Source organism: Oncorhynchus kisutch, linkage group LG1 (genome assembly GCF_002021735.2).
Source record: "Oncorhynchus kisutch isolate 150728-3 linkage group LG1, Okis_V2, whole genome shotgun sequence".
In the NCBI taxonomy this organism is placed as follows: domain Eukaryota; kingdom Metazoa; phylum Chordata; class Actinopteri; order Salmoniformes; family Salmonidae; genus Oncorhynchus; species Oncorhynchus kisutch.
Window position 1 is genome coordinate 10,735,527 of NC_034174.2, and position 11,772 is coordinate 10,747,298.

At 43.8% G+C, this 11,772-nt stretch overlaps 1 protein-coding gene across 1 annotated transcript in view; it reads right to left on the reverse strand.

The window, feature by feature from the left end:
• Positions 1–11,203, reverse strand: part of LOC109899709 (protein phosphatase 1 regulatory inhibitor subunit 16B-like) — a 181,031-nt gene extending 169,828 nt beyond the window's left edge. Inside the window, 1 exon segment of the mRNA XM_031825888.1 lies at positions 10,981–11,203. The gene's annotated coding sequence lies outside the window, so the exon portion shown is untranslated.
• Between the last annotated feature and the right edge of the window lie 569 nt (positions 11,204–11,772).

An 11,772-nucleotide genomic window follows, 5' to 3' on the forward strand; every position in this document is an offset into this window, starting at 1 on the left:
ATTTCAACCGGACCGTAGCTTTTTCAATAGGAGTGAGAGAGAAAATGCCTGCTCCAAGCTGCTCAAGCATGCAAAACTCTGCTGGCACCCAGCCATCCAATGACGCGATGTGATCTTTCACGCTCATTTTTCAGAATAAAAGCCTGAAACTATGTCTAAAGACTGTTCACACCATGTGGAAGCCATGGGAAAATGAATCTGGTTGATATCCCTTTAAATTGAGGGAAGGCATACAATGGAACAGAGAGGTTTCAGGAAAAACAGCACTTCCTGGTGGATTTTCCTCAGGTTTTCGCCTGCAATATCAGTTCTGTTATACTCACAGACAATATTTTTGACAGTTTTGGAAACTTTAGAGTATTTTCTATCCTAATCTGACAATTATATGCATATTCTAGATTCTGGGCCTGAGAAATAGGCAGTTTCACTCGGATACGTTTTTCATCCAAACATCAAAATACTGCCCCCTACACTCAAGAGGTTAAGAAACTGACTGTTAGAACTGTTAAGGCTCCATGGATTGATGAGGAATTGACTGGATGATTTACTGCAAATTGAGAAATGATGTGACTAAACTCAACAAAAAGAAGAAGACGAAACTGTATTATGAAGCCAAGATAAATGATATAGAGAATGATGAAATGGGCAGAAAGACAAATTCAACTCCATTTTTCCTCGAATCAGATGGCTTATTCATGACAAAACCAATCTCATGTTGCCAATTATTTGAATTGATTACTTCAAATCAAATCAAATTTTATTGGTCACATACACATAGTTAGCAGATGTTAATGCGAGTGTAAAGCTGCTTGTGATTTCAGTTCTGACAGTGCAATAATATATAATATCTTCATTGGCAATGTGGGCAAACTTGGGCAACAACGAACAGTGAGTCATTGTATTCATGCATACATTTTTTTTCCCGGGAAATAAAGAAAAGCATTGCAAGTTAGAATGTTGTGAAGTTAGTGTGGGAGAGGTGTAAAGATTACTGACAAAACTCCTGGCATTGGGGCGGCAGGGTAGCCTAGTGGTTAGAGCATTGGACTAGTTGCAAGGTTGCAAGTTCAAATCCCTGAGCTGACATGGTACAAATCTGGCGTTCTGCCCCTGAACAGGCAGGTAACCCACTGTTCCTAGGCCGTCATTGAAAATAAGAATTTGTTCTTAACTGACTTGCCTAGTTAAAAAAAGGTTACATACATTTTTTTTTATTGACAACTTAGATAGAAAGTTACTGAGGATGGTAGCTGACTCTATAGCCACTCCTATCTGTCATTTCTTTAATCCGAGCCTAGAGGAAAGTCATTGTCCTCAGGCCTGGAGGGAAGCCAAAGTCATTCCACTACCCAAGAGTGGTAAAACGGCCTTTACTGGTTCTAACAGCAAACCTATCAGCTTGCTGCCAGCTCTTAGCAAACTGTTGGAAAAAATGGTGTTTGACCAAATACAATGCTATTTCTCTGCAAACAAATTAACAACAGAGTTTCAGCATGCACATATTGAAGGGCACTCAACAATTTCAAAGAAATTGATAATAAGAAGATTATGGGAGCTGAACTGTTAGATTTCAGTGCAGCCTTTGATATTATTGACCATAACCTGTTGTTGAAAAAACTTGTGTTATGGCTTTTCAACCTCTGCCATATTGTGGATTCAGAGCTATCTATATAATAGAACTCAAATGGTTTTCTTTAATGGAAGCTTCTCTAATGTCAAACATGTAAAGTATGGTGTACCGCAGGGCAGCTCTCTAGGCCCGCTACTCTTTTCTATTTTTCCAATGACCTGCCACTGGCATTAAACAAAGCATGTGTGTCCATGTATGCTGATGATTCAACCATATACACATCAGCAACCATAGCTAATGAAGTCACTGAAACCCTTAACAAAGAGTTGCAGTCTGATTTGGAATGGGTGGCCAGTAATAAACTGGTCCTGAACATCTCTAAAACTGAGAGCATTGTATTTGGTACAAATCATTCCCTATGTTCTAGACCTCAGCTGAATCTGGTAATGAATGGTATGGCTGTTGAACAAGTTGAGGAGACTAAATGACTTGGCGTTACCTTAGATTGTAAACTGTCATTGTCAAAACATATAGATTCAATGGTTGTAAAAATGGGGAGAGGTCTAGCCGTAATAAAGTGATGCTCTGCCGATTTTGATCCTACACATCTAAAAGCAAGTTCTGCAGGCTCTAGTTTTGTCTAATCTTGATTATTGTCCAGGCGTGTGGTCCAGTGTTGCAAGGAAAGAGCTAGTTAAGCTGCAGCTGGCCCAGAACAGAGTGGCATGTTTTGCTCTTAATTGTAATCAGAGGGCTGATATAAATACTATTCATGCCAGTCTCTCTTGGCTAAGAGTTGAGGAGAAACTGACTGCATCACTTCTTCTCGTTATAAGAAACAAGAATGTGTTGGATCCTAATAAAATACCAAATACCAAAATACTACCATACCCCGTTGAAAGACACAGAAATCTTGCTCATTCAAACTCTGAACAGGCACACACACACACAATCCATGTCTCAATTGTCTCAAGGCTTAAAAATCCTTCTTTAACCTGTCTCCTCCCCTTCATCTACACTGATTGAAGTGGATTTAACAAGTGACATAAATAAGGGAATAATTTTGCACGCCCAATTTTTCTGTTTTTGATTTGTTAAAAAAGTTTGAAATATCCAATAAATGTCGTTCCACTTTATGATTGTGTCCCACTTGTTGTTGATTCTTCACAAAAAAATACAGTTTTATATCTTTATGTTTGAAGCCTGAAATGTGGCAAAAGGTCGCAAAGTTCAAGGGGGCCGAATACTTTCGCAAGGCACTGTACTATATTGTAGTCATGGCTCATCGTATATATACAAAATTAAATTATTATAATAATAATTGTGTCACGCCCTGACTGTGGAGAGCTTTTTATGTCTCTATTTTTGGTTTGGTCAGGGTGTGATTTGGGTGGGCATTCTATGCTCATGTTTCTATGTTTTCTATTTCTTTGTGTTTGGCCAGGTATGGTTCTCAATCAGGGACAGCTGTCTATTGTTGTCTCTGATTGGGAATCATATTTAGGTAGCTTTTTCCCCTCCTTCTGTGTGGGATCTTGTTCTTTGTTTGTGACCAGGTAGTTTGCACTACGAAGCTGTTCGGTTGTTGTTTTCTTTCTTTCTTTCTTTCTTTCTTTCTTTCTTTCTTGTTTTGTCTAAAGTTTCACTTCAACAATAAATATTATGTGGAACTCACGGAACGCTGCGCCTTGGTCTCATCCTTCCGACGACAGCCGCTACAAATCTGGATTATGTGTGTATTGTTTTGTATTGCTAGATATTACTGCATGGTTGGAGCTAGAAACACAAGCATTTCACTGCACATGCGATAACATCTGCAAATTTGTGTATGCAAACAAACTTTCATTTGATTGGTCACCATCTCTATGCCAATTAGCTAATTTACCGATAAGCCGGTGTGAATGACCCATTGACTGTATGTATAACTGACCAACAGTGTGGTTTCAAGGTGCTTCCTACTGTTGCTTCACCGGGCAGCTTTAGCACATCGCTAACGTCGCAAATTTGTTCCATCCCACTTGATTATATTTCGAGTAGCATAGCAGCCTACACGAGAAACAACATGTAGTATTGGTAGTTATCATCTCAATGTCACCGTGACAGTCTACTGCTAAAATTGGGAGAATTTGCGCTGCAAGCCGGCAACGACAACCCAGGCAGTGTGTCCTTCGCTCTCACTTGCCGGGGAGTGCTGTCCTGCAGTAAGGAGAGGGGAGTGCTGTCCTGCAGTAAGGACAGGGGAGTGCTGTCCTGCAGTAAGGACAGGGGAGTGCTGTCCTGCAGTAAGGACAGGGGAGTGGTGTCCTGCAGTAAGGACAGGGGAGTGGTGTCCTGCAGTAAGGAGAGGGGAGTGCTGTCCTGCAGTAAGGAGAGGGACGTAGCTAGACAGTGTAGGTAATATCAGACCAGTAAGGAGAGGGGAGTAGCTAGATAGTGTAGCTAATATCAGACCAGTAAGGAGAGGGGAGTAGCTAGATAGTGTAGCTAATATCAGACCAGTAAGGAGAGAGGAGTAGCTAGATAGTGTAGCTAATATCAGACCAGTAAGGAGAGGGGAGTAGCTAGATAGTGTAGCTAATATCAGACCAGTAAGGAGAGAGGAGTAGCTAGATAGTGTAGCTAATATCAGACCAGTAAGGAGAGAGGAGTAGCTAGATAGTGTAGCTAATATCAGACCAGTAAGGAGAGAGGAGTAGCTAGATAGTGTAGCTAATATCAGACCAGTAAGGAGAGAGGAGTAGCTAGATAGTGTAGCTAATATCAGACCAGTAAGGAGAGAGGAGTAGCTAGATAGTGTAGCTAATATCAGACCAGTAAGGAGAGAGGAGTAGCTAGATAGTGTAGCTAATATCAGACCAGTAAGGAGAGGGGAGTGACTAGATAGTGTAGCTAATATCAGACCAGTAAGGAGAGAGGAGTAGCTAGATAGTGTAGCTAATATCAGACCAGTAAGGAGAGAGGAGTAGCTAGATAGTGTAGCTAATATCAGACCAGTAAGGAGAGGGGAGTAGCTAGATAGTGTAGCTAATATCAGACCAGTAAGGAGAGGGGAGTAGCTAGATAGTGTAGCTAATATCAGACCAGTAAGGAGAGGGGAGTGACTAGATAGTGTAGCTAATATCAGACCAGTTAGGAGAGAGGAGTAGCTAGATAGTGTAGCTAATATCAGACCAGTAAGGAGAGAGGAGTAGCTAGATAGTGTAGCTAATATCAGGCCAAAGGTACTCATTACATTTTGAATGCTAAGCAGGACATAAAAATGGTCTAATTCATACAGTTATCAAGAGAACATCCCTGGTCATCACTACTGCCTCTGATCTGGAGGACTCACTAAACAGAGAACATCCCTGGTCATCTCTACTGCCTCTGATCTGGAGGACTCACTAAACAGAGAACATCCCTGGTCATCACTACTGCCTCTGATCTGGAGGACTCACTAAACAGAGAACATCCCTGGTCATCACTACTGCCTCTGATCTGGCAGACTCACTAAACAGAGAACATCCCTGGTCATCACTACTGCCTCTGATCTGGCAGACTCACTAAACAGAGAACATCCCTGGTCATCTACTGCCTCTGATCTGGCAGACTCACTAAACAGAGAACATCCCTGGTCATCTACTGCCTCTGATCTGGCAGACTCACTAAACAGAGAACATCCCTGGTCATCCCTACTGCCTCTGATCTGGCAGACTCACTAAACAGAGAACATCCCTGGTCATCTACTGCCTCTGATCTGGCAGACTCACTAAACAGAGAACATCCCTGGTCATCTACTGCCTCTGATCTGGCAGACTCACTAAACAGAGAACATCCCTGGTCATCCCTACTGCCTCTGATCTGGAGGACTCACTAAACAGAGAACATCCCTGGTCATCTACTGCCTCTGATCTGGCAGACTCACTAAACAGAGAACATCCCTGGTCATCTACTGCCTCTGATCTGGCAGACTCACTAAACAGAGAACATCCCTGGTCATCACTACTGCCTCTGATCTGGAGGACTCACTAAACAGAGAACATCCCTGGTCATCTACTGCCTCTGATCTGGAGGACTCACTAAACAGAGAACATCCCTGGTCATCACTACTGCCTCTGATCTGGAGGACTCACTAAACAGAGAACATCCCTGGTCATCACTACTGCCTCTGATCTGGAGGACTCACTAAACAGAGAACATCCCTGGTCATCCCTACTGCCTCTGATCTGGCAGACTCACTAAACAGAGAACATCCCTGGTCATCTACTGCCTCTGATCTGGCAGACTCACTAAACAGAGAACATCCCTGGTCATCACTACTGCCTCTGATCTGGAGGACTCACTAAACAGAGAACATCCCTGGTCATCTACTGCCTCTGATCTGGAGGACTCACTAAACAGAGAACATCCCTGGTCATCACTACTGCCTCTGATCTGGAGGACTCACTAAACAGAGAACATCCCTGGTCATCACTACTGCCTCTGATCTGGAGGACTCACTAAACAGAGAACATCCCTGGTCATCACTACTGCCTCTGATCTGGCAGACTCACTAAACAGAGAACATCCCTGGTCATCACTACTGCCTCTGATCTGGCAGACTCACTAAACAGAGAACATCCCTGGTCATCACTACTGCCTCTGATCTGGCAGACTCACTAAACAGAGAACATCCCTGGTCATCACTACTGCCTCTGATCTGGCAGACTCACTAAACAGAGAACATCCCTGGTCATCTACTGCCTCTGATCTGGCAGACTCACTAAACAGAGAACATCCCTGGTCATCACTACTGCCTCTGATCTGGCAGACTCACTAAACAGAGAACATCCCTGGTCATCACTACTGCCTCTGATCTGGCAGACTCACTAAACAGAGAACATCCCTGGTCATCACTACTGCCTCTGATCTGGAGGACTCACTAAACAGAGAACATCCCTGGTCATCACTACTGCCTCTGATCTGGCAGACTCACTAAACAGAGAACATCCCTGGTCATCACTACTGCCTCTGATCTGGAGGACTCACTAAACAGAGAACAACCCTGGTCATCACTACTGCCTCTGATCTGGAGGACTCACTAAACAGAGAACATCCCTGGTCATCCCTACTGCCTCTGATCTGGAGGACTCACTAAACAGAGAACATCCCTGGTCATCACTACTGCCTCTGATCTGGAGGACTCACTAAACAGAGAACATCCCTGGTCATCCCTACTGCCTCTGATCTGGAGGACTCACTAAACAGAGAACATCCCTGGTCATCACTACTGCCTCTGATCTGGAGGACTCACTAAACAGAGAACATCCCTGGTCATCCCTACTGCCTCTGATCTGGAGGACTCACTAAACAGAGAACATCCCTGGTCATCACTACTGCCTCTGATCTGGAGGACTCACTAAACAGAGAACATCCCTGGTCATCCCTACTGCCTCTGATCTGGAGGACTCACTAAACAGAGAACATCCCTGGTTATCACTACTGCCTCTGATCTGGCAGACTCACTAAACAGAGAACATCCCTGGTCATCACTACTGCCTCTGATCTGGCAGACTCACTAAACGGAGAACATCCCTGGTCATCACTACTGCCTCTGATCTGGCAGACTCACTAAACAGAGAACATCCCTGGTCATCACTACTGCCTCTGATCTGGCAGACTCACTAAACAGAGAACATCCCTGGTCATCACTACTGCCTCTGATCTGGCAGACTCACTAAACAGAGAACATCCCTGGTCATCACTACTGCCTCTGATCTGGAGGACTCACTAAACAGAGAACATCCCTGGTCATCACTACTGCCTCTGATCTGGAGGACTCACTAAACAGAGAACATCCCTGGTCATCACTACTGCCTCTGATCTGGCAGACTCACTAAACAGAGAACATCCCTGGTCATCACTACTGCCTCTGATCTGGCAGACTCACTAAACAGAGAACATCCCTGGTCATCACTACTGCCTCTGATCTGGCAGACTCACTAAACAGAGAACATCCCTGGTCATCACTACTGCCTTTGATCTGGAGGACTCACTAAACAGAGAACATCCCTGGTCATCCCTACTGCCTCTGATCTGGCAGACTCACTTAACAGAGAACATCCCTGGTCATCCCTACTGCCTCTGATCTGGAGGACTCACTAAACAGAGAACATCCCTGGTCATCCCTACTGCCTCTGATCTGGAGGACTCACTAAACACACCTAGATACGTATCGATCTGTCTTGAAAGGGAAAGATGGGCCACACTATGTTGTACCCGTTATTATCAGTCGTCATTACTATCCCATTACAAGATGCCTCCGTAATGGTAAAAACAAATGCATGCTGCAGTCTATGGAAATGAGGGCTAATACTATCCTTCTGCTTTGGGTATGCGCTGCAGTGTGCATGTGTTAGGGCTGGCACAATTACAGTAAAACCAACTGTTATGGATGGAGACCGCCGTGGAAATAAAATAACTGTCATTACCACAAAAACAAGATTTAATACGGCGTTCCACAGTCTGTTCCTGTGGTAACATGGACTCTTAACAACGTGATGAAACTGTGCGTTCCACAGTCTGTTCCTGTGGTAACATGGACTCTTAACAACGTGATGAAACTGTGTTGGTCCTTGCTGAAATGTAGAATGCTCATTCAAATGATGTCAACTGGATGTGTCTCATGCAATGGAATGTATTTTTTGAAATGTCAGTTGAGTTGAATCAGCGTTGTGCCATGATTGACTTGAATGGGGAAGCCTGTTCTATTCATTCTAGTTCTATGGCTGCACTTGCACCCAGGAGCAAATCTTTGGTGATTCGAGCGGTTATGGCGCTGACCGATCACAGCCATCCAAAATTCTGTGATCGTCACAGCCCTAGTGTGTGTGTGTGTGTGTGTGTGTGTGTGTGTGTGTGTGTGTGTGTGTGTGTGTGTGTGTGTGTGTGTGTGTGTGCGTGTGCGTGCGTGCGTGCGTGCGTGCGTGCGTGCGTGCGTGTGCGTGCTTTCTCTGGCCGTAGCTTGTTTGATACCCTATCTGTTGCGTGATTATTCCAACACACTAATTTGGAGATTTCTCTTCTCATGAAATATTGAAACCTTAGACGCCCGGGAGGCTCACTAAAGATGAAGAAAATACGTATTTATTTTAATTCAGCTTGTAGACTAGTAGAAGATTAAATCCATGATGATTGACATCAAAGCACTTCCAACATGTGGAAGTGCAGCCTGTTAATGTTACCACAGCAGAAAGCTTATTTCCCTGCTGCTATGTATGACACACACACACACACACACACACTGGCAGAGCCACAATCACACAGGAACGATGGTGACACACACACACACACACACACACACACACACACACACACACTGGCAGAGCCACAATCACACAGGAACGATGGTGACACACACACACACACACACTGGCAGAGCCACAATCACACAGGAACGATGGTGACACACACACACACACACACGCACACACACACACAAATAAGCCCGTCGGCCTGCTGACCAAACCCAGTGTGTTTCTCTGTTCTGTGTTTCTATTCCAATTGAAATATGTTGGTTGATCATGACCCGTGCTTAGTAAGATGTCCTCTCCCCTCTAAGTCTTGCCTAGACCTGTTGACTTACCCCATGGCCCTGCAGTACTAATACTAAACCACAGTTATCTGATTATAACAAGCATTTAAGCGGCCAGTGCTGTCAGTTAATCTGGTGGCTTACTAGCCGGTGCATCAGGCACATCTTTCTATGTGACCTAGCTGGGGTCCTGCAGAGAGCAGATGACGTCTGCTTCTCGAATGGTACCCCTTTCCCCCTATATAGTGCACTACTTTTGAAACAAACAAAAAAATGGTGCGCTATAGGATTCCATGGACCCTGGTCATTAAGTAGTGCACTATGTAGGGAATAGGGTGCCATTTTGGTAGGCATCATCATGGTTCCCCCTGCTGCTCTGAGCCTAATCTGACCTCCTACTGGGAGAGAGTTTGTGTGTGTGTGTGTGTGTGTGTGTGTGTGTGTGTGTGTGTGTGTGTGTGTGTGTGTGTGTGTGTGTGTGTGTGTGTGTGTGTGTGTGTGTGTGTGTGTGTGTGTGTGTGTGTGACTAAAAAAGTGTGCATATAAGTGCATGTCTTACTGTGTTTGTGTTTTCATACATGCGTATGTTCATACGTGTGTGTGTGTTTGTATGTGTGTGTGTGTCACCATCATTCCTGTGTGATTGTGGCTCTGCCAGTGTGTGTGTGAGCAGTGGGCCCAGTGTATTGCGTCTGATGGCCCATCCCTAACCATAGCTGACAGGCAGTGCAGATGCTGAGAGGAACAGTCAGAGAAGCCGCTCCAGACATCCCCACACATCAAACATTTAAAAAGGCTACCCTTCCCAGCCAAAGGGCTACACAATACCAAAGGCACACTTTACATTTTGCACAGAAAGGAGATATGACCAATTTGCCAGGCATAGACCAATGATTTTGTTTCTTTTGTTGAACTAGGCATAAAGAAATCAGACCCTAAAGAACGTTTGATTTGGAAGAACAAGACAAGGAACACGCCTAGTGTAAGCAAAAACAACCAAGCTCCAACAATTTACATGACCAGTAATGTTGTAATTACTCAAGTCTAGTAGGCTACCAATATTACTCTGTAGTCAAATGAATTGCACTGAAGTAGTGTTTTTTGTTATTAGCCTACACAAGTGGAATAGAGGCACAATCTATTGGGACAACAGCACTATTCTACATTGACCAATTAATTACTATTTTATACAGACAGAGAGCATAATGATAGAAATATTTTTAAAACTACAGTAACCTCTATCTACAGTATCTCTATTCAGGCTATTCTCTTGTGGTCTACTTTAACAAATACAATAACCTTAACATTGTCATAAGGCCCCTGGCAGTTTTCCCCCATCGCACGTGTGGGACTGACTTCTGCAACTAGTAAGGGGAGAGGAAACAACATCTCTCAGATTGAAATTGTCAATCATCCTTCGTCGTTACTAACTTCTGAAGCGTGTGCACTGACTTGATGCCTCTGCAAATCCCAAGTGGCCAGACAACAACATACAAGTAGGATTGAAACATTGTTGGCGATCTAGCGCAGAAATCTGTGATATGTTTCTTTCCTGGAATCGGGGCACACGTCTTGATGATTAGGCTATTTGTTACATGTGTGACGCCAGCAACGGCAATGAATAATTGGTTGCCAGTAATGAACGGTAATGTAACGGTAAAACTCGGGCTAACTGCTCAAACAACGAGATAGAGACATTTCTTCTCAAACGAGGTAGAGGCACCCCTCCCAATGCCGATGTCTTCTGCTCCACTGCTTAGAAAATACCTCCTCTCTTTCACATTTCATTTGAATCAATCGAACAGAAGACCACCAAAACCGATCGCATCTGTAAAACATATATATATATTGTACTCACCGTTTGTAGGTTATCAATGGACTAACTTGTTCCAATTTCACTCACTGGGATGAGTGGAACTCTTGAAGACGAACATGTCTTGAAGCCTACAGCAGGGATATTGTCCTGTGGCTAACTAGTAGCGCTGTAGCTGTACAGGAGACAAGAGGACAGGCAAGAAATGCTACCGCAGCTGTGTCGCTAGCTGCCGCCCGCTGCAGACTGTTACAGAACGCCCCTCGACTACAAGTCACACCGGGAGGAGGGTGGGGTTGGAGGCAGCAGACTGGGCTCGAAAACATCAAGTGTAGACAGATACGGGTCTAGTTTTTGTCTACTTTAGAAACATTTCAAAATGTTGGACTTGGGACCATTCTGGTGATAGCTTACGGATGTTCTGCTATGATGAAGGGTTGATTAGTTATGCCACAGCCATATCTGCACACATTAGGTCTTGACCTATAGGGTTGTGGTTCATTGGATTTTCATTGACACGCATCTTTTTAATAATGGTTGAGAAATACATGATGGAAATATCTTTAATTTCCAATACAATAACTTCAACTTCTATGTCTTGAGTTGAAAAAAAACATATCAGCCACCAAAGATAAACTAACATTCAGTCTAAGCACCGTAACTTCACTGACTAAATCCCAATTTCTATAAGTTATTATCAAGAAAGGTAAGGGACACATTACAAGTGTTTCATTGAAAATGCACAGAATTTATACATTTATGCAGGCCTACATTCCTTCTATAGTGAAACAATGGATCAAAGATAATATAGGTGAAATCCCATAAGAATTTAACAGA